The sequence below is a fragment of the Pollicipes pollicipes genome, unplaced genomic scaffold (genome assembly GCF_011947565.3).
Source record: "Pollicipes pollicipes isolate AB1234 unplaced genomic scaffold, Ppol_2.1 Scaffold_7231;HRSCAF=8579_pilon_pilon_pilon, whole genome shotgun sequence".
Classification (NCBI taxonomy): domain Eukaryota; kingdom Metazoa; phylum Arthropoda; class Thecostraca; order Pollicipedomorpha; family Pollicipedidae; genus Pollicipes; species Pollicipes pollicipes.
In genome coordinates, this window is record NW_023597034.1 from 1,357,612 (window position 1) to 1,381,895 (window position 24,284).

Below are 24,284 nucleotides of genomic sequence, written 5' to 3' on the forward strand. Positions count from 1 at the left end.
ACCTTGATACAAATGCTGAGAACCGCCAAATTCAGGTGAATTAGCAGTCGATTGATCCATTAGGGTCGAGGTGTGCCTCCTCTCCCCCCCCCCCCTTCCCTAGTGTGCTCGTGTCTGAGAGAATATTCACATTGACTGATGTTTGACGAGTTCAGAGATCAAGACCGATATCCTCCATCAGGAAGGTCTGTCGATGCCAGTATACTGCTCCGATGCACGCAGATGTCTGGTCCTGGACGTTCAATATATCAAGGGGGCATCATAAATGAGGTTACACATAGAAGAGCAAGAGGTGATGGAGCGGAACTGAAACGTTAAAGAGCCCTGCCCCGTTTCGTTGTTTCCGTCCCGTTTTTTGTCAGTGACAACAAGCGTCCCAGCTTCTTATCTTTCGCTACCCTGTACACCAGCATATGGAGCTCAAAAGAATTCATTAGTGTTGTCGGAATCGGAGATAAAGAAGACAAAATTAGGAACCACACCTGGAGCACCAATCGTCCTCCCCGAATGCAGACAGCAGCACCTAACGCAACGGTTGGAAACTACATATTGTACTTTCGAATGTAGATGGCTCTCCGTCTGCAAGTTGCGCCTCCCAAGGCCAGGCTGCGATCACGTCACCGCCGAATACCCGTCCACCAAACAGGTTCCGAGCTCGCCCTTGCGTCATCGGAGCCATATATGGGGTGAGTGCCCGGCGCGTGTCGGTCCGCGGAGCCGCCGGCTGGCAGCCTCACTCTGTGAATGGACGGTTCGGGGTGGGGTTGCCGAGCCCGTCGGCCGGGGAGGGAAACTGCGACTGGGCGGAGCTGACCACAGCAGTTGGAATTCACACCAGCAGGTGGGTCGGATGCCATTGGCAGCAGATGTGGTCCCTTGGGGACTGTCGGCTGCTGTATCTTGGTAGGTGGTTATGAACATTGGGGACTTGTGGGAGATGGCATGTGGCCGTCAATGCATTCTGTTTGTCCATGGCATTACCCATGTCATAGGTTGTCATACATTTCCATTGACTGCCTCCTGGCCTGTCCCACCCACTTTCAATAGCTAGCTTTACTTGCATCTGTTTGATGAACCCAATCCCACATTATTTCTGGATTGTAAAAAAGGGACCCTGAGCTGGTTTCAGTAAGAGGTATGTAGATCTCTGTGATATGTGCTGCATCCAGCATTCTTTGCACAATTTCAAGGCATGCATCCTTAGCCTGAGCCAGACCTGGCAACTCACAAGAAGAAATTCTGACATACAGCACCACACATTTATACTACAGCATGTTGACTGGCATACTTACATGAGATGCCACCATATCAGTAGCACCTCAGCCTAGCTTCTATGGACATTCTGAAGTGGTGTTTCAATTGCAGTTTGGTGTCCTGCGTTCACTAGTCCCATATATATGTGTGTCTGGGGTCTGGACTCTGGGGAAAGCCCAAAAAGACCCCAGGATCTAATCCCAAGATTCCATCAACATGGAACCCTGTGGGATCTGGAATCAGCTTTATAGTGCATTCCATGCATGCCTGGAGTAGGATACTTTTGATGCCAGAATATAAGATTGTCTAACCCATTCCATTATTTTTAACTATCATGTACATCCAATTATTCAGCTGATGGTGGTTTCGATCACTGAGTTGGTTCTTGGTTAGAAAACATAATCACAGGAACTCCTGGGATAATATTCATAACAAATAAAGACAAAATTGTCATCAGTGCATTCCATGGCTTAAATCAATTTGCCTAGCATGGAGGTATGGTGTTCATGGTGATTTCAGACACTCAAACTGATCCAAACATCACCTTTATATAGGTCCTGCTATTTAATGTTCAGAAGAGCTGCTATGTATATCCTTACCAATATAGGACATACAACATGTAAATACATCATCACTTGTATTTGCCATTGTTGTAGTTATTACCACTACAACCCACATGGTATTGTAGCCTGGATACTGCTCTACCACCCCATTTTCTTTAAACATTTGGGATGCCACAATTTGAGGTGCATGCTATTGCACTTATGTAGGCATGACAGGCATCCAGATTCCCCAACCTTTTTGCCATGCCAGCACACATAAGTACAGATCTTGCATGCCTATGTGGCATTCTAGAATGCTGGTAATCAAGTCATCTCAGGAAGCTACCAAAGTCTTGACTTCTTAGCCTTGCATGTGTGCACCACACTGAGCCCAGGCAAAGCTGCGATTTTTTTTGATGCATGAAGAAACTATTGATGTTTTTACATGAAGCTACCTGTCCTTAACAAGTCCCTGAAACATCGCTTTTGCATGATGCGCTCAGACGGCTGACGACCATGCGCCATACGTGGGAACACGGATTTACCGCGTGCATGGGCTTAGGGGTAGGCGTACCGACCGATCACAAACAATCTATGCCGTTGATGTCAGTCATAACATCATGCCACGATAGATTCTGCGCCTCTCGGTGTTAACAGCGACCCGAATAGCAAAGATTATACCTGACGGCGCATTACGTCACGTAGGATATTTGCATGACGTGCGGAGTCTCCACGATTTGATCGATGTGCGACAGAAGTCGCGCAGCAAATTCAATTACAAAGAGTTCAGCGTGCGCCCCCAGCACGATATGTATTTGATACCACACACACACACACGTACACACACACACACACACACACAGCACGCACCACAGCACGCACGCACGCACGCACGCACGCACGCACGCACTCACGCACGCACGCACTCACGCACGCACGCACACGCACACCCACACACCCACACACAGATACAAATATATATATATATATATATATATATATATATATATATATATATATATGTATATATACATATATACAGACATATACAACACTCATTTCAATGATTGGTATCATATATTAATGCCTAGGACCGACCAGCGATACAAAAGCATGATATACTCGTTTACGTTGCAAACACAATTTGTAGTTCCGTTTGTTAAAAGCACGCGTATTACCCGCAAACGATAATCTGTTGGTGCCTGCATGGGCAGTTATTGTCACGTGTGTTACGAAGATGTAAAAAGAAAACGTATGGTACCGCGAATACCCCGGCAAAACTTTGCGCTATGTCACGTCGAATATAACATCTTGAATACGCTGAAAACACATGTTAACTTGTGGCCGTTGTGTTGCTGAGCCGGACCTGTTGGGCGTAACGGGGATTTTTTCAGTCTGGTCCATTCTCAGTGCAACACATTGTATGTGACAGGTAACAATGTGATAACCACAGTTAATCGCTCAAACTGGACAGTTGCAGTTTATTCCACACCACATGTACACAAAAGTACAAATGTATAGTGGTAGCGTCGCCACAATGTCTAACCATGCCGTCAATTGCCCTTTGCGCGAAAGACTTACGCGTTAAGATCAATTTATGATTAAGTTGACCAAGTATGGTTTATGTACGAACTTTATCAGAATAGGGCAGCCTTTAGATCGTCGATCTGATTTTATTTGTGAATTGGCGAAGCGGTGGAAAAATTTGTGTTCTCATTTATCCGCAAACCTGCGAATGCATCACGTTTTAGAAACATCTGTACTAGGCTGCCATTCTTTCCATGCGATGTTATCATGGGCGCAATGTGACCAGGGTAGTCGGCGCGGCTAAACTCATCAACACCATCATGCAATGTCAATAGTCCAATGTTAGTCAGCTTAGATGATGGGATGCAGCTGTATTCCCAATGCACAGCGAAGTCGCATGATACTGAAAGGCTTGACGGCGCTAAAGCGCATCCGAGACGTGATGTCACGAAGCGAGACGTGGATTTGTGACTGAGACCTTGTCACGTGCGGCTGGCCGGCGGCGCCATATATAGGCATTTAGCCCTCTCCCGGAAAGGGGAGACGGTCGATGAGAAGCCCCCGAGATTTGTTGAGGATACCGCCCCGGTATGCGGTGCAATCGCGCCCTAATTTTCAGTAGCCTATGAGGCATCTATTGCATGTATTTGGACACAAAAAACGTGTCCCTAGCATTTCTGGTTTCGGAGCAGCGGCGGCTTTTGAGGATCAGTGCATGGCGACCTACAGCATGCGCGCAGCAGCAATCAACGATGCTGCGGAGCGCGCTCGGCGTATGGGCATTGTTTCAATAACGGAGCGAAACATCATAAAGATATGGGAAAGACTCATGAAACACCATTGTACTCAGTGCGCACACATACACCATTGTACTCAGAATTGAACAAGGAACATGCCTGTTCAGGTTTCGTATCGCTACAAGACATAACCTGGTATGCGCGAAGTGGTAAAGGTGAAATTGTGATTGTTAGAGAAATTTGACCTTGGCTCTGGCATAATGGGGTCGGTTTTTTTCCTAGCCACATCAAAAACCTTTGCTTATTGCGAGATCTCGTTGAGACCAATCCATTCGTTTGTTTTGCTAAGCCATATCTTTCCGAGTGTACAAACGTCAGGGAGGTCGTATCACCCCCCACCCCCCCCCCCCTTATCAGTCCGCGTTACGAAACACGCCGAATCAGGGTGAGGCTTAAAGCGGCAGAACAAAGCTACCTTGATTTGGGGGCCTGCAGTTTCTGAACCGTGTGCTACTCTCAATGGGCTTTCCTGCAAATGATAACTTGAATGCAAGATCTCAGTACAGTAGCATCTTCAGAGGGCCATAAAGGGGATGTGTCTCCGCGGTGGCCGGGCGCGACGCTGCGCCTCCGATGGCCACCTCCGCGCTGCTACAGAGTCGATCCGTACCCGACAGCTTGAGTGCTGGCTTACCGTATTGATGGCGAGAAGTTGGCGAGAAACGTGCGTGATGCTGGAGCTTTGATGGGGGCCGACCAATTCGCGCCTTGTTTTTGTTGATTAGTTGCCGTCTACTTACTGTTCCTGCGGTCCGATCCGACAGTTACTCGGCAGAATAATAATTTTTCGGCGGATTTGAGCACTATGGTGACTTCAAGCATTGCGCATGTGTTTCTCTGGACTGCAGTCGTGTTCCTTTCGGTAGTTTATAACTTCGTGAGCGGCTTATGGCGCTCAGTCACCTTCCCTCGTTTCCTCATTCACTCTGCATCCCGCATCCTTGCGACGCTCCGTTTGTCCGCGGCAAAGTGCATGCATCAGCCTTGAGTGTACTTGAGTTGGGGAACCTTGAGTGCTTGGCTGTATCATGCGATGACATTACTTAATTTTGGGTATCTGAGATGGTGTGGGTGCAGCTGCATTCCCTCGGGCACTCGAGCTCCCGCACGTACCCCGAAGGGGTTGAGTCCTTGTGCGTGTTAAGTCTCTATGGCGGACGTCTCGCAGGTATGTGTCGTCTTGCCCACCTCTATCCACTACTTTCATCATACCATTGCCGTAAATGGTCAGAACTGGCCGAAAGCGCCCTGATCCGAACCAATCCAAGGGCACGTAGTCACGAGTGGTGGAGCGTGGTAAGCGCTCCGCTGGAGATGATCTCAACAAATCGTGCCGTAGGCACCGTTAGTCGGCTTGTATGCTGTCCAAAGTTGCAGAAATCAAATGATCGCTAAAACCTTACATGATACAATAAAAGCACAGTAACCTCGTTCGAAAACGCCACCACAAGAAATTTACCGAACTGAACACCATGGTGAAGTCGGCGTTTTGGGTGATGGGAGATATCCAAAGGCTATTATTCCAGGTACCAGTAAGCTGGTAGTCGATTGAACTTCCCATTCTGATTGTTGGTCTTTTGGGTTGAGGACTTCGGACGGTCCTCCTGCCCCGCGGGAGGGAGCGATTGTTTGCTAGCAACCGGGGACCGAGCGTCGGCGGTCTGCAAAGTATGTCCATGATTGGGATACTCAGCTCTTCAAGTCCCAGAATTGGCGAGATGTAACGAAGATAAGGATCGGGTGACACGCGAAGAGCACATCCGCACCCCGACCAAATATCTTCACGCTTTCAGTGCCAGCCCATATAAGCTCCTCAGTATCCATATGGGCGGCCGACCCCCCCCCCCCCCCCCGGCCAACGTCTGAAAACAGCCTCTATGACGACAGTTGCACTTCTCCTTTTGTCCTACATAGCTGCCAGTTATTGCACCGTGCTCTTGCTTTTTTTAGGCAAGCACGTGTAAGGCTTATGAAGAATAGTGTCTCAGATTGGAGACCTCAAAATCCAACGTCAAACGGCTTACAAACTATAGTCCCAAATCTCGGGCGGCGGCGCCTGCTGGCTGCTGGTGGCTTTGTGACGTCATGTTGTTCTTACCTTTTCAACCGAGTGTTTCTTTGCGGGCAGACTGGAATGATTTTCTTCGCGACTTTTGTGATTGTTACGACTGATGTGCAATGAGAGGTTTGGAAATGATCAAATTCGCAGCCAGAATTGGCCATATCTAGGTGTTTATATATATATATATATATATATATATATATATATAATCGCAACGGAGAAAGCGTTTGCGGGGTTACTAGTTTGTGACTATATATATATATATATATATATATATATATATATATATATATATATATATAATCGCAACGGAGAAAGCGTTTGCGGAGTTACTAGTTTGTGACTATATATATATATATATATATATATATATATATATATATATAATCGCAACGGAGAAAGCGTTTGCGGGGTTGCTAGTTTGTAACTATATATATATATATATATATATATATATATATATATATATATATATATATATATCCGGAAGTGTTTTCTAAGGTCGCTGGTCTGTTCCCACGAATTGCCAAGACTGGATCTGGACTCTACTTATGGGGCGATTATTCCGATTCCAGTTGGGAGATTTACCTTAGTTTCGGAAGAGCTTGCACTCAGTGGGCCCCAGTAACATTTCAGTTCGAAATATGGTGGTCCGGCTGATGCGATGGATGTATAGCGATCCGTTGCACCTACGCAGCGAGGGCGGTGATTAAGCTATGTGATGATGGTTGATAGCTATGCTTGATAGCAGCAAGCCATGTAAAGACAGGCCGGAATGTATTCACGTAGCGTCCGCGAGAAGCTTGCACCGTCCCCTCCCCCGTCCCTTTCCTATGAATTTTATTACATGCATACAACTGTGCGCAAATATATGTCAACAATGAGCAATTCGCGACAATACTAAATGGCACATACATGTTACCAGTTTGGAAACATGCCATGCTGTTTCATAATTTACGGCATGCAAGAATTTTGCACGTCTGTGGTTCCATCGCTGGGTTTTAAAGGAAGGCCCCATCTTTAGGGCATGTTTCAAAAATGTGCACTGGTGACACCTCGGGACCACTTGCGTCTAATAGTAGCACTGGATAGTACCACCGCAGCACCATCAAAATATAACAGGGATGTGACTTTTAAGTATTTGTAGTACAGATTTCGCTGTCAATGCTCTGTAACGGCACTACACTTTTTTCCTTTTGTGGTGACCCTAGAATGTATCCCGAGTTCAAGGCAACTGTAATTGTCACGACCTTCGTCGTCATGACAACGACCTTCGTCATGACGATGGCAGAATGTGCTGAGCGCAGAAGTCGGCTGTCACGGGTCAGGGGTACCTCTCTTGAGCTGTTTTAGTCCGCACACTGCGGGCCTGCGGGCTCAAAATTCGTATGGCTCATGCAGGCTTGGCGTCATTCATGCCAGTAGAGGTGCCATGTCTCTACGGGTATCAATGACGTCAATAAATGACGTTAAATGGACGGCAAATGAACGTTTGTAGTGGCCAGTGTAGGCGGCAAGGGCCAGTTACCAAGAAGTGCATTAGTTGAAGTTTGAACCAACGCATAACTATAGACCACTTGATACTCCATTCCCAAAATAAGGTGCGCTTCGAGAAGACCACTGTGGTAAATGCCGCAGGGGAAACATCAAAGCCATAGTGTAGCATTTCGTTGAATTCGTGGGACAATGGCCTCATGTTTGCTCATTTTTTTCTCGTAAAGGGAATGTTCTACATTTGAAGGTACTGAAGCAAGCATTAGAGATAAAAAAGCTCGCTTACAGCTATCGGTTACGTGGTGGCAAATACTGCTGTAGGCAACACAATATCTCAAGTAAATATGCTCCTTGATGCGTTGTAGATTCGGAGCTTCTTGTACGTGGGAGGAGTACTTACTCATTGCTTGTTTACTTAGTCATTACCTCGACTCCTCTCCTTTTCTCTCCCGCACTCCCCTCGTCTACTGCTTTGCTCTACTCACATTTTCTTTTCTAGCCTGTAGTCTTCCTCTGCTTTTTTTTTGGGGGGGGGGGAACGAACGTCTCTTTACCTGATCTCTCTAACTACCATCATATTACTGGTGGAATTGCCGTCACATTCGTGTATTCGTAAGTTCAGCATGGAGCCTCTGTTTTCTTGTTGGGATTCCCTTCTAAGTGGGCTAGGTGAGCGTAATGGCGTATTCAGAATCTGACGTCTCAGCGTCGACAGGCCCGCGCTGATTGCCCCAGGGGAAGGCAATAGTTTTAGCTGAGACACAGGCCTGAACCCCACAATTTCCCGCATGTGGTCGCCGGGTGAACGCCTTCCCAGCTGATCCGCGGCATCCTCGCGCATCTGCAGTTTGGTTTGGCGTGACACTGTGCGTGGTCTTCGGATTTACCATTGACCTAGGGATCGGCAGGCAAAGTCAGGCTCGTTGCTGCGCCTCTTTAATTTTTGAACGCCGCTTTAGCCGCGTTAAGGCCTCGCCTCCACACGCGCCAGGGCCTGAGCTCCTGCAGCCCACCACCTACGCTTCTTGATGTTCGTCCACTTGTTCAGTCTGGGGGGACATGTTTCTCCTAAAGGCTGTGGCCCTCGCCTACCTACGTTTATGGATGTCCCTCGACCTGGATTTAGAGGTGCTCCTGCCACTGCTTGAGAGCATGCGTAGGGCTTGAGGGCATCTTTATGTGTACAGGGTGTCCTACTATCGGGGCTGAACGTCGCTCACTCACCTGGGCTAAGGAACATGACTCTATTTTGGTTTGTTACGCCCGTCTCTCGGCTTTTGGTAACACTTGCACCTTAATCGAACAAAAGGTGCCCTTACTTGCAAGTGCTTTCTCCCCACCTATGTTGTGCCGCTGACTCCAGTCATTTTTGTCATGGCCCAATCCCTGAGAGTCGCTTATTGATGTTGTATTGCATTGCGCAGCAATTTGTGTTTTCATATGTAGGTCGGATTTGGGTGCTTTCGATTCAGATACATTATTGTTGGGCATTGGTACGTCCTGATACGCCGATAAAGGTTTGAAGTTGAGTTGTTTTGACTCCATTAAGTGGTAAGTGGACATTGGCACGTTACAGCCTTTTCCTCGTTGTGAGCAGTCAGCCGGGACCAGGCCGTGCCGCCATCTGGGATGTTTCTGTGATGTTCCTCGCATTCATTTTCGCCCCAGTACAGCTGTCACGCGATGGTCACGATAGGTTGGCTCCCAGCTCACCGCTGTGCCTGGCCGGCCGGCCGCTGTGCCCGACTGGCCGGCCGTTGTGCCGGAGTGGCCGTTGTGTGGCTGTTGAGTGGCCGTGGCTCGCTGTGCTGGAGTGGCCGACTGCTGTACCTGACTGGCTGGCGGCTGTGCCTGACTGGTCGACTGTTGCGCCTGACTGGCCGGCCGCTGGGTCTGACTGGCCGGCCGTTGCGTCTGACTGGCTGGCCATTGTGTCGGGCTGGCTGTCCTTTGTGCCGGACTGGCCGGCCGCTGTGCCTGACTGGCCGGCCGTTGTGCCTGATTGGCTGGCTGTTGTACCGGACCTCCGGCCGTCGCTCGGCCGTCCGAAAGTGCCACGCGCGATCAATGCACGCCTCGGCGCGTTTGCGTGCTGACCGCGAGGACTTCCCAGTCGATGACGATCCGGGCAATGTTATGAACAAAGGCTGGTTCTTTCGACGCCTCCACCGTGTTCCATCTGTGTGCGGTAAAACATCAGTCAGAACAAGGACGCATATGCTGTGCGCTCAAAGCCCTGCTTCTCGTAATCGATGCGTCATCGCTGGCATCCCGCGTGATGCGCCAGTGAACCTCTCGCTGGGCCACTTTCGAGTTGGACACGTGCGGCGGGACGCGCGCAGACTGGCCGCCATGCCAGACAGCAGTGCGGCCCCGCGGCGGCGCACCAGTCGGCTGCATTGTGCGGTCGGGAACGAGCGAGCCGGTAACTGGTGTGAGAGTTGTTAGTTGCTATGGAGATGATGCCAGAAGATAAGCTGAGTTAGCCATCTTTGGCAGCCGACGAGCACAACTTTTATAAATGCGTTGGAAAGTGTACCTTTCGTGGACAGTCAGGAGGTGGAGGTCAACTGATGCAGCTCTCGGGCACTAATCCGTAGCTAGTTTGCTAGAAAAATAGCTTACCATGACTTCGGTAAGGCTTGACAGTCGTAGTCGTGGCCATGGGTGAATTTCCAATAATTTATGGGATTTGCAGTCGCCGATAAAATCGCACAAAATCGCAAATACTAATATTTGGGAATATTGGTCGCAATAAACAGGGCTATACGCCTGTGTGATTTCCATGACCCTATTTGCCTTAGCTTAGGCCACAGCACCGCATTGGAGATGGGTGTCAGAGAAGTTGGCGCCGGCCTCTTCGCGGTCGATGGCTGGCTCCCCTGCAGTCGGAAAGTTTTCAGATCCGTTGGCCGGCCGCAGGTGGCACGTTGGCCTACACCGTGCCGTGGGTTTCCCGCCCTCGTCTGGGCTGGTTACAGAGGTTTTATTTCCAACTAAACAAACGCCCCACACGGGTGTATGTGTGGTTTGTGCACGAGAGGACGTGGCCGCACGTGCGCGTCGACTCACGTTTTTTATGTGATGTCCATTTTCTCCTGCATCATGTGACAGTTGCGTCCCGTCGCTGTGGCGCTGGGTCGCTATGACCTAAACACGGCTTCTCATCCGGCGCGTTTCAGCATATTGTGCAAGTTGAATTTCACGTTTTCTGTATTAATACGGCGGGAAAGCAAAATCGTAGTGATGTTGGATTGTTACGGGAAATGCCGGATCAGGCTGCTTGCATGCAAATATTTGGTAACTTAGACCGCAGATTTTAAAGAAGTGAGGGTCTTGTTGCTGGAAACCGCATGAACATGCGATCGGCGGTTGCAAAGATAATAACGTCCAAAAACGGGACAGCCCGGCAGGGCAGGGCCGCTGAAGTGGGATATCTCATAATTCAAGTAAGACTCTTGGCCCTTCGGCCCGCCACTAACCCGTATCCGAGACGTAATAACCTCTCCTCTCTCGAACACGTGCTGACGATGTGGGAGGCGCGTCCAGTCGCGCCAGTCATCTTCCCGGGCCTGGCTGGCTGTTGTCCCGCACAGTCGGATCGCTCCCGGAAAATTGCTTTTAACGAACGGCTGTGTTCTGCATAATGTCACGTGACATTGCTATGCCCAGCGTGTTTATGCTTGGATGGAGATGCTTCCGGAAGACTTCATCAGCTCCGCATCCATTTTTTTGCAGCTTCTGGCAATAACATTCAAAACTGACAAGCGACCGAAGGTGCACGGCCTGTAGCCAACATAAAGGCTTAATTCGATAAGGGATCATTCGATAGCTACGCGTGGGGACGTGTTTGAAGTGGCATTTATTCATATTCACATGATATAGAAGAAATGCTGACGAGACTTCGCCGTAGTCGGGTTCTGCTTTCAATCTCTGTCTAAACTTTGTTTCTACCATTACAGAACATTTTGGTAACTGAACGGCCAGATCTCTCAACTCGTCAACATGGGGAAGGACTATTACAAGGCCCTCGGCATCGGTCGAAACGCCACAGATGAGGAGATCCGGAAGGCATACCGCAAGATGGCGCTCAAACACCATCCGGACAAGAACAAGACGCCCGGCGCCGAGGAGAAATTCAAGGATATCGCCGAGGCGTACGAGGTGCTCAGCGACAAAAAGAAGAAGGACGTGTATGACCGTTACGGGCGAGGAAGGACTCAAGGGCAACATGGGCGGCGGCGGTGGCGGCGGCGCCCCCAACTTCACCTACACCTTCCACGGCGACCCGCGCGCCACATTCGAACAGTTCTTCGGCACGAAAAACCCGTTCGAGTCGTTCTTCGCGTCGGGCATGGGCCCGGGCGGCGGCCTAGGTGGGCGCGTGTTCTTCGACGAGGAGATGGAGGACGGCGGCGTGCCGCTCTTCGGCATGGGCTCGACGCGGCCCGGCGCTTTCCGCTCGCAGTCCTTCAACACGGGCCCGACCAAGCCGCGCACCAAGCAGCAGGACCCGGCCGTCGAGCACGACCTCTACGTGACGCTCGACGACATCGCGCGCGGCTGCACCAAGAAGATGAAGATCTCGCGCAAGGTGATGAACCCGGACGGCGTGACGTCACGACGCGAGGACAAGGTGCTCACCATCAACGTCAAGCCCGGCTGGAAGGCCGGCACGCGCATCACCTTCCAGCGCGAGGGTGACCAGGGCCAGGGCAAGATCCCGGCCGATATCGTCTTCATCATCCGCGACAAGCCACACCCGCTGTTCAAGCGCGAAGGCAGCGACATCCGGTACGTTTGCAAGATTAGCCTGCGCGAGTCGCTGTGCGGCACCGTTGTGGAGATCCCGGTGCTGCACGGGGAGGGCGTGCCGCTGGACCTGACCCGCGAGATCGTCAAGCCGAAGACGACCAAGCGGCTGCAGGGCCGCGGTCTGCCACACCCCAAGGAGCCGAGCCGGCGCGGCGACCTCATCGTCACGTTCGACATCAAGTTCCCGGAGGTGCTGAGCACCAGCGCCAAGGAGATCCTCAGCAGTGTGATATGACTGGCGGACCACTACCTGTGGAGACCGTACTTCGCGGCCGTGAGTGGCGCGCTCTATAGCCACGAAGGGCGCGACGGCGACGGCGAGAGCGACGGCAACGACACCGACGTCTGGTGAGCATGCCGACCGTGACGCGGCCGCGGCTCCACCGGGCGCGTTGTAGTGCCAGCCACCGCTCACGCTGGCGGGGGGGCCGGCCGCGCCCGCCGGCCGCCCCAGCACCATATCGCCATCATCGCGGCGGCGGCACGGCGTGGGCGCCGGCCTGGCCGTGCGGCCGCCGCCTTTTACGGCGCCGGCCGGGCCGCGCGCCGCGCACGCCGCTCGATCGTGTCTTCCACGCCGGACCGTCCAGCACCGCTCGGGGCCGGACGGGCCGACCAGGGGCGCCGCCGCCGCCACGCAGACCGGCCAATGGCGCCGAAAGCACCCAACTCTGTGTTTTTATGTGAATCTATTGCGTAGATATTTAACTCGTGACCGGTTGTTGGCTTGTGCAAGGCTCGATCAGTTGTGAGATGACTTCGGGTATGAGACCTGCCATAAACGCTTCATTCGTGCCTCGGTGCTATACGGACGTCGTTACCTAACTTGTGAAAATGATATGCGAAGGCTGTGTGACTTACGTATTAAATATATTCGGTATGACTACGGCGTGTGTGTGGCCGCGGCGAGACGGGCCGGCGGCCGGGTGGGCGGCCAGCGCGCCGTATTTGGAGTGTGGGCCACGGCCATGTGTGTCGACCGGAAGCGACCTAACCGGTCGCGCCCTTCGCCAACCCGGAAGCGCACGAGCGGGAGAGAGGGGCGAGGTCTGCACCAGCCTGACCTAGAATGGACCAGGTGAGGCGCGCCAGCGCACCATCGTCACTGCCGGTGGTCCGATTGGGCCGGAGGTCCCGCGTGCGTGGCGCCCAGCGGACGCCAGTACCGGCTGGAATTCAATGTCAATGCGTGCAGATCAATACTGAGGCGTACAGGCTGTTCGTTGACGCACTGCCTTGTTCTGTTGCATCAAAGACGTGAGCTGGTGTTTCACAATACCGTCTTTTGAATGTTGGATCCCTGAATGGCTGTCTTGTCCCCAGCGATCACGTGTCTACTAACCTGATTTCACCAGGCGGCGTGTGTGAATGGCAAGCTGGTCGTGCACCACGTCTTAAAGGCTATTTCGCCACATTCGGTTACGTCGTACAGACTATGGTTCCGTGGCTCATCTAAAGCTTGCAGATTATAGATATCCGGTGATTCCGTAACGCAGCGGGACTATGGACGATTCTCTCGCACAGAATATGCTCATAGCTGGCCTTTTAATAACGAACTTTTCTCCAAGAGTGCGGTGGGGATAATTGTTTTCACACAGTTGCCTCTGCGGCAATTCTGCGTTATCTTGGGGCGAGCCTATTGCATGCATGTCGTTGATAACGGGGGGAATTTCCCATGGATGCCAATGGGTTCCATTCTGCATTGTTATCACTGCCTCGTTGTTTGTTTATTTGTTTGTTGTTTGTTATTATTCCCGCAACATGGCTGGCACGTGTGATTCGTGGTACGATGACTTGTCCGGTTCGTAATGACCGCGGCGGCATGCGCGCACGCTCACGCCGCCGTCTCTCCAGTCTCGCGCGTGGTATGGGTGACGCGTGCTGTTCCCACTCCCGGCTTGTAGTCTGGCGTTTGACTGCGTTTTGTGCTCTGCAGGGGCGCGCGCCAGGCCGCCGCACACCGCCCGCGGCTGCGGGGCGGCGCGCTCCTCCGGCCGCCCCTCCCCACCCGCAGCCGCCGCACACCGCCCGCGGCTGTGGGGCGGCGCGCTCCTCCGGCCGCCCCCCCCCCCCCCCCACCCGCAGCCGCCGCACACCGCCCGCGGCTGCGGGGCGGCGCGCTCCTCCGGCCGCCCCTCCCCCCCTGCAGCCGCCGCACACCGCCGCGGCTGTGGCGGCGCGCTCCTCCGGCCGCCCCTCCCCACCTGCAGCCGCCGCACACCGCCGCGGCTGCGGGGCGGCGCGCTCCTCCGGCCGCCCCTCCCACCCCAGCCGCCGCACACCGCCCGCGGCTGCGGGGCGGCGCGCTCCTCCGCGCCCTCCCCACCCGCCCCGCGCTTTCCGGGGCCAACGTCGACAGCCGACCCAAGGCGATGACTCACGGCCGGCTCGGCACGCGCCGCCCGTCGGCATCAGGTGCGCGTGCGGAGGCCGGCACCGCCCGGCTCCGGCCAGCGCTCGAGCCGGGCGCGACTCCTCTCGGCGGGTGGTGGGAGGGGTCTCCGGGATGGCTGTTGTGGTGGCTGTGGTGGATGCTGTTGTGGCCACCATAGCGGCCCAGTTGGAGAGTGCCGTTGCGAAGTCGGATCACGTTCGTTGCGTTCGTGTGCCGCTCCGAATTTGGCGGGGACGTCTCAGCGGCTTTCGCTGAGAGAACGGAGCGGCGTGCCTACGTACGTACGCCGTTCTGGACTGGGGCAGCTGAACATCGCAGATCAATCCCAGCAGCGTACTCCACAGGTCGTCTTAGACGCTCTGGTCAGCAGAATTAGCGCAGCAAACCTTTCGCTATGCCGAGCTTGCCCAACATAGCATCGCAGTTATCTTGTCGTCGGCGACGCTACGCGACCTCTATGCGCTGTGCGGCATGGCTGTGTAGGGCACTGGAATAAGTCGCTCTCAATACGCCGCCCTGACAGCGTCATTAAGCCAGAGCGCAGCTGAGTCGCCCTTGGTATGGTTGCGATAGCACAAGTACTCGGCTGCCACTCGGCTCATCAGATCCATGACAGAGGCCAGACACCGTACACACATAGTGGTCATGCCCCACTTGTGGGAGGCGCAGGTCTGGGCCGGCTGCAAAAGGTGATGACCTCACGGTGCTCTGGCGATTGCGCCCGTGGCGCCGGCGCTGCCAAGAATCACCATCCCAGCCTGAAAGATTGACTCTCGATGGGTCGGAACGAGCCATATCACCTGGGGGACGTTTTAATCAGCGATCTCGCAGCGCCCGCTCGGTATGATGGGGCCAGCTCACGCCGGCGCCCACCTTTTGGGCGGCGGCGGAGACGGCCTCGGTCCACCGCCGCTATAAATACGCCGTCGGGTGAAAATAGCATCCCCGTATGGTGGCGCCGCGGCGCCGTGTATTTCGGCGTCGGTGCGCTGGCGGCCCGCCCGCCGCTACTGGTTCGCTGACGCCTGCCGTCCGTCCGCCGGCAGCCGCAGAGGCGGCCTGGTTTCAGGCGCACCTCCTCGGATGTCCCGCTCCCTGCAGCGGCCTCCCTCGGCTGTCCCGCTCCCTGCAGCGGCCTCTCCCGGCCGTCCCGCTCCCTGCAGCGGCTTCCCTCGGCCGTCCCGCTCCCTCCGGCGGCCTCTCTCGGCCGTCTCGCTCCCTGCAGCGGCCTCCCTCGGCCGTCCCGCTCCCTGCAGCGGCCTCCCTCGGCCGTCCCGCTCCCTGCAGCGGCCTCCCTCGGCCGTCCCGCTCCCTGCAGCGGCCTCCCTCGGCCGTCCCGCTCCCTGCAGCGGCCTCTCCCGGCCGTCCCGCTCCCCGCAGCGGCCTCCCTCGGCCGTCCCGCTCCCTGCAGCGGCCTCCCTCGGCCGTCTCGCTCCCTGCAGCGGCCTCTCCCGGCCGTCCCGCTCCCTGCGGCACCCTCCCTCGGCTGTCCCGCTCCCCCCGGCGGCTTCCCTCGGCCGTCCCGCTTCCTGCAGCAGCCTCTCCCGGCCGTCCCGCTCCCTGCAACAGCCTCCCTCGGCCGTCCCGCTGCCTGCAGCGGCTTCCCTCGACTGTCCCGCTCCCTCCGGCGGCCTCCCTCGGCTGTCCCGCTCCCTTCGGTGGCCTCCTTCAGCTGTTCCCGCTCCCTGCAGCGGCATCCCTCGGCCGTCCCGCTCCCTGCGGCGGCATCCCTCGGCCGTCCCGCTCCCTGCGGCGGCCTCCCTCGGCTGTCCCCGCGGCTTCCGTCCCGCCGCAATCGCATGTGGGATGGACGTCTCCCGCGGCTGGAGTATCCCCCAAATTCGGGGACTCCTACGTGAGCAATCCACAGAATGTGGGGGACACCTCGCTGGGCTTGACGCCTAACTAGCGATGCCCTTCGAAGAATGCGGACGGTTAGTAACATGTAACATGTAATGCGGACGGTTAGTAACATGTAACATGTGATGCGGACGGTTAGTAACATGTAATGCACGTACTGTCCATTACACCATCTGAGTTCATATGTTTGTTTTGAGCTGGCCGAGCATTGGCTTGGCTATTTTTCGATGGGGGTTAACCTCGGGCTACAAATACCAAATTTTACTCTTCCAGTAACGACGTCGTCAACACTAGGTCATCCCCTTTAAATACCAGCCCTAATGTGTAGATATGTTAAGTCTGCACACGTGGTCAGGATCCGCGACTGCTTTTCTATGACTGGATATACTGTGTACTGATCCGTTAGCGTTTGAGATGAACTGCCGCATCTGGCTGTTGTCACAGAAATAACGAACACTTGATGAGCTGGGCTAGTTATTACTGTGAGCACGTGGCATGGGAAAGTGTGCCTAGGTCACACGAAGCATACAAAAGACAAGTTATATTTATCAGATCTCAACCTCTCAAACGCGTTTAAAGTTGCTCACGGACATTCTAAAGCTGAGTGCTATATGAACTTCTTTTAAAAAGATAAGGTACACCACAAAATGTTTGAGTTGCATTATTCCGCAGCCGGATTAGAATTAAGATCACAAAAACTATGTTCTTAACACCTTTAAAGCACGAACACTGCATTACTGCGGATGCCAACGTTTTGGCGCTCTTTTCACCGCCACATCGGCGGTTCACCTATGCGTGTGCGCCCCAGCCCTTCCGTGTTGGCTTGACAAGAAGCAGGGAGCACCCACGCGGAAGTGGCAATATCCCGATTAGGATCATTGTGGACTGTGTCCAGCGCCCACCCATGCAGCCGTCAGCCCAGATGGACCCTGCAGCAAGTCGACTGGGCAACCTACCTTTAAGTATATACTGGCCGTAGAACTAGATGGGGCGAGTGAAGACCACCAGTCAAACACCACTTTGTCGTCATTCCTCACAAATGCCAATCTTCCAACGCAACAGTACAAACGATGACTTTTTTAAAGTCATCAGTCATCAGTCTTCAGTCAAAAAGCTGACGCTGCCAAAGACAGCCTCCGCCACGTAAAGTATCGGTGCACAGCTGGGATAGCTCACGCGCGGTCCTCTCTCCTCGCGCGTAGGAAAGAATGTTCGCCATTTCCCAGCGCTCATCACCGGCTGCTGACCTTGTTGCATACAAGCTTGCAAGGGTCAGGACAAAACGTACGATACCAGGTGGGGTTCTCGATGCGTTACTGTATATGGCTTAAATCGGTCACGCCTTTGACCAGTTTGAAGAAAACGGCGTCATTGGCGTCATCAACTGTTCTTTTAGCGTGCGTTGCAATATATTGCTTTGGTAGTCTTTCCTCGTTCTAGTTTTCAGAAAATAACGTCTGTAATATCAAATTGAAAGCAGCATCGTCATGCGATTGGAAGGGAATGACAAACGTTTGTAGTTTAGAAATTCATGCTGGCTAACAGCCATTTTTGTTTCTGGAATTCTGTGCCGACTCTGGGACTGCATGGATCAGATGATATTGCGTCACTCTCTCCGTGATACATTCTTACAACATAACTAGCGCTGCAGCTGCCACTGATAGGGTGGCATGCAAAATCTCAGCTTAGGTGGCGGCCGGCCCCTTATCCGCGATGATTTCATCACTGAGAATGTTGAGTATGTTTGTACTTTGTCAGTCAGTCAGTCCTTTGAGAGGTTCACTTCGAATGAGATCAGCCTGAAATGAGACCGATGTTTCCAACGCAACGCCGTTGTAGTTCGCGTCGCTCACGCGTGCTAAGTTCTTCGAATTCTCTTCATATCCTACCTGCGTCAACAAGAACCAATAAATGCGCGAAGTCATTAGCCGCGTGATTTTCACGAATGTGTTGTAACAGTGAGGATTTATACCTCACCTCTACTTACCTGCGTATGAAGTGTGCACACCATTGTCCAATATCAGAGCGCACTTAATGGTGCATCATACGTACTGCTCAGCCGGGAAGGCGTATGCCCGCATGTAGGGCCTGACAGAATTATTTTGAATGCAGTCTCCATGTGTGTGGACTTACATTGGCGGCTGCGAACGACAAAGAAATCTGAAAAGAGAATGGGGAGGGGAGAAGCGGATAGGGAAGAGCCTGTCACCGACAAGTGCGTTAATGCCGAGGCGATTATCGCAGGCGTCGTCTCCCCGGCTAGCCCATGGTACATGAACTGGACGAGTCCGAGAGCAGCACGCTGGATGAAACTGTGGCTTTCCGTGCACCGCCGTCGTAGTAATGTCGAATCCGTTCACATTTAGCTTTCTGGACCCATGGCCGCGAACTTGCGGAGCGTGGTATGTCGGTGGGCAGGAGGGAGAAGGGGGCTGCTGCCGGGGTAGAGGGCCGTGCAGTCCGACTGAGCGCCGCGGTTCGGTGCACCGAGGCCGTCGGGCCGAAGGCCGGCGGATGCACGCTACACAGGGGGCGCCGGGTCTGGCGCCGGCCGAAATACGCCCGAGCTTGCCAATACACCAACGAGGCCGCCCGGGTCTTTGATCGCCTGGAAACATCAGTTCACAGAGATGAGCGGGTGCGCGCAGATAAACAACCCTGTGAGATTCGAACAAGCGGCAAATGGGCCGTTGGCCTACGACTTTGACCTTTTTGAGACGTTCTGCGCATGGTGCTTTGTGGCGGTGTGCTCGTATGCAACTCGATTCGAGCGGGTTTATCGCGATCTCGTATAACCTCCAAGAAGGTGTCCGATGAGTGCATTGACCTCCGAAGAAACATGTCTTTCTCTCGCTTGCACCAGAATGAGTGCCGGGGATACACGGGGACGATGGCCAAGCCCGGGCACCCGTGACTACTGAGCGGCAATCGTCGCCAAAAGAGCATGCAGCACGTGAGGCTGATACTGCGGAAGTCCAGGTGGGGCACATCCCTCTGCCGCGCACCTTATGAATTGGCTTGCGCACCAGGTTCTTGCGGGTTCCTATTCTTGGAAACCGACATGCATGAGTCAGTTCCGCCACAAATACCTGACACAAATGTTGGACACATCCTTGAGTCGAGTTCAGCGCACATTGACGTCCCATGTGTATTTGCCTGTTCTGCGGATGTCCCACTCCAGTTGAGGAGGCGCAAGTCAAGACCGGCTGACGGGGTAGCCATTGCCGGTCTGACTGAGGTGGATACGTCAGAGCGTCGAACGGCTCCAAGGTACACAGATGGTCGAGGGGCGGGCCAAAATAGCCTGGGCCGGCCGGCGGTGCCACGTGCCAGGGCACGGGCCTCACGGCCGCATCGACACACGCGCCGGCAGCCGGCGAACGCAGCACTGCCAATCACATTTCACATAACATTTCAACCCTAATGCACCTGGTAGCTGCCAAAATTACGACGCCGCTGTTCAAACTGCCCCGTTTGAATTTCTGTACAAGGAGGGAAATGGGCAATCCTCGTAAAGCTGTTACACGCGGAAAATGTGGCGCACAGGCGGAGCGTTAGATGAAGGCGGCAATCCACACCTTTCGGAGGTGCACCTGCCTCTTCTCTGCTTCAGGACGGACCCAGCTGGCAGACCGGCGCGAAGGCGATCTACCTTCTATCATCATCACATCTGTTATAATTTCAAGTTATCCATGAATCTACTGAAATCAACGAATTTCAATTCATCCATGAATGTGAAATTGAAAGTTTGTACATGTCAATAATTAGGAGTTCCAAATTGTCCCTTGAAATAAGTTATTTTCCATCCAAATTTTTTCGTTTGGACCTACCGAATAAACCTACTGGTGGCATATATTTAACATGTTGTGGTATGTTATTATCGTTACCGTATTTATTTCGCATACACCGAATACAAAAGTTGACTCGAAACCGTAGTTTCAAGCGCGGAAGCTGTTCAGATAAAAGTGAAGTAGGATATGATTTCTTAATTGCAATGAGTTTAGAGCCAACACCGTCGCACACGGAAGTGAGAAACCAGGGGTTGTCGTGGGCTACAATGCACGCGCTTACTATTAAATGCTTTTTGTAGATGCATTCATCAATGATTTGTTTTTATATTTCTTAATTCTTACGGGTTTGCCATTGCCATCTTGCTGTTCCAAATTTCACAAAACTTATCGATACTGACTGGAAGTTTCAAATTCCCATTCAGCTACAAAGCCCAAAAGTACTTTCGACTATAAGCGAACCGAGGCAGCATGAAGGGGATTCATCGCATAGTCGCTCAGATATTGCTTGTTTTGACAGTTATGCACCTTTCACACAGCTCCAAATCTCCAACAGATGTGCTTCAAGAACAATTGATTGATGCATTTCATCAAGAAATGGCAGCTGAACTTGGTGGCTTAGACAATGCTTGCATGATTGGAATGAAAAGTAAATTTGAAGAAATGAAGCTGTTCAGGGAAGATCTTCTAGACAAGCTGGGAGTGCTCAGAAAAGGAGAATATTGTTCTTGCAATCGATCATCAAAAGGTTCTTTAAAAAATGCACGTGATATGCAAAAGCGGCTCAGCGATCAACTCAAAACGCTCCAGGAGAAGCTTAACAAGGTTCTGGAGGACGATTAGATTGATGAGTGCTGGTGCCCGTGATACCCGGATAGGCGTTACATTGGCTCAAGCACCTGCCGAATGTGTCCCATAAATTGGTCAGCCGTTTTATTGCACTTCTTTATTTTTCTTCCTGATGTCGTATTGATCTTCGTACGTGAATAGCAAACTCCATCTTTTGGTTGGTAAATGTATGACACTTGATTCGTGCGAGAAGGTCTTACCATAAATTCGACGTTCTTGGTTCAAGCGATGGTACATTGGTTATACGCTTGAATGCGGAGCATTTTGGCCTGTCACTGGTGAAAACAAAATAAAAGGGACGGGATGACCAGCTCGCTCTAGAAGTTTGAGTCTTAAACTCACCGTAACCACTCGAACATGGCGTGAACCTCTCGGCACATCAGCATGTTTGCCCCTGCTTGGTTGACATAGTTTTTGATGTGGACATGCAATTTCGGGCTCACCAAAGTTTGCACGTAATATACCATAACTAATGTCGTCGGTTATGAGTTAAATTTTAAAAGATTTCCTAACCAAAGGAAGTATGTGACGTACCGATGCAGGGTGTTCCATGAAAAGCAGCAGATTTCTTTTCTTACAAAAATCGTCTGCACGAAGTGCGACCTATATTTTACGCATTCCTTTCCTCGCTGAAAGTCGTGTGCACAAAGCGTGACCTGCATTCCACCCTTTTGTTATTATTGTACGTGAAAGCAAGTTGATGAGAGAGTGAAGTATTGCTGACTCGGCATTCCGCGTTATGTTCCAAGGCAGGGCAATACAAACACTAGGTTAAACTGAGCCGAAGCCACAATACACCCTGGTATAATGGTCACCTGGCGATTTTCAGGAGACCATTTTGGAAATATCTTCCGAATGTTAACTTGTTTTATTCGGGCTCCTACGACTTAAGTGGCAATTTTTGCGATATAAAATAAAGTTTCGTGATCTGTTTAAGATATGAGCCACAGAATAGTGACAGCTGTCAGTTGAATGTCTCAGCTGATGTGCATTTTACATTTGCGCCACCGCTGTTGCTTGAGCATTCCGGAGCGGAGCAGCAGGCTTCAGTTGACCTGGAATTGTTTTGAACTTCAGCTGACCTGGAAGTGCCTTGATCCAGGCAGCCGGCACTATCCTAGTATCATGTAAGCACGGAGCAAAAAAGCATCCATCCATTCTTCTATCCATCGATATATCCGGGAAAAACATCTATTTTATTACGATGAGATTTAAAGAACATTTTTCAAGTCTTAATTAAATTAAAAACTTAAAGACTTGACGGCTTAATTAAAAACTCAATACTCCGGTAATCTGAAAAGGTTCTAGCCTACTGGCCTGTGGCGAGCCGAGGTCGGGGCCATTATCTAGTCATTCCACCACCTTGGCGGACCCGGAAGAGGTGGAAAAGGCCTCACGTGACATCATCATAACCCAGGGCATTGCTTTGCCGACTCGTACATCACCCGTGCACCTCCAAAATGACAACCCATGGGATCTGAAATAAGTTTCATGTGATCTTTTTAAAAATGCAAGGTTACCCAGGCCAGGCAAGGGTAAGGGTACTGACCCGGTTAAAATGCAACCAATATTTTTCAACAGTGACAAGTGCATTTTTCTCGCGAGGAACATTGATAATCATCAGTGATTTCACATTCGTCGACCTCAACTTTAAAAAGATGCTTCTTTGAAGACGGAAACCAGCATCCTGTCAACACCACCTCGTTACACCTTACTACCTCGCACCACGTCACCATCACCTCGGCTCTGATACCCGTCTGGGCGGCCCTGAGACCACTTTAAGGGATCGATCGGGACGAGGAGTGGCTCCGGCAGGACAAAGCAACACCACACAAGGCACAGGCTTGATTGACTCTAATACCTATTCGGGCGGCCATGGGAGGCGTGGGCGGCGGGTGGGGGAATATCTCAAGAATTCTCTCAGGAATGTGGTCCATGTTCACATGGACAAGCTAGCAAACTTCCGTGAGCTCAAGGTCGCCTTGCGGCTTGAGTTGGGATGCGTCACCACCGTTAAGAGCGGCTGGACGGTCGAACACTAACAGCACGCTTGGCTGCCACGCATCCTGAGCAGCCAGCGGGCCATCTGGAGCACCTCCTGAACAGATTTGCGTTCGATCCAACTTTTTAGCCGGCTCAGAACCGACTTATAGATGTTTGGATCTGATTCAGCTCATGACTAATAGCCGTTACATTATTAATATGGCTGTGCCCACTGGACATTTTCTAGTGCGGCTAATAAAGGAATTTTCTGTGGAACTGGCCGTACCACTTATTTATATTTTCAACCGGTCATTGCATGAAGGGTGCGTGCCATTGATGTGGAAGAGAGCAACGATCACCCCTGTGCCAAAGAAAACATCGCCCAAGTTGCCAGGAGATCTGAGACCGCTAAGTCTCGCACCGTCTTTAAAGCAAATTTTTGGAAAAAAATTATTGTCCCGCAAATTCTGGCGGACATAAAACCAAGCATAGCCAAGCGTCAATATGAAAATATGAAAGGTGCCTCAACGTCTCACTATTTAATTAGGTTGTTGCATGATTTGCTGACGTAGTTAGACGAAGCAGACAAATTATTTTCTATCGTTATGTACGATTTTGAGAAGGGATTTGACCTCATTGATCACACAGGAGTTATCCAGAACATGCTTGCAATGGGACTTCGCTCGGGGTATGCAAAGTGGCTTTGCTCATTCTTGCAGGACCGACAGCAGCGGGTCAAGATGCCAGATGGAACCATAAGTCGTTGGAGAACTATAACATGCGACACTCCGCAAGGCACCTCAGTTGGCCCGGTTGCTTTCCTGGCTATGGTTAACGGTGCCGCTGCTGGTATTGACACCCGACTGAACTATGTAGACGATCTTACCATATACCATGCACGTCGAATTGACCAAGTAG

At 52.2% G+C, this 24,284-nt stretch overlaps 1 pseudogene; it reads left to right on the forward strand.

Annotated features, from left to right (window-relative positions):
- The first annotated feature begins 710 nt into the window (after nt 1–710).
- LOC119109613 (dnaJ protein homolog 1-like) lies at nt 711–13,377 on the forward strand (annotated as a pseudogene).
- Nucleotides 13,378–24,284: the final 10,907 nt, after the last annotated feature.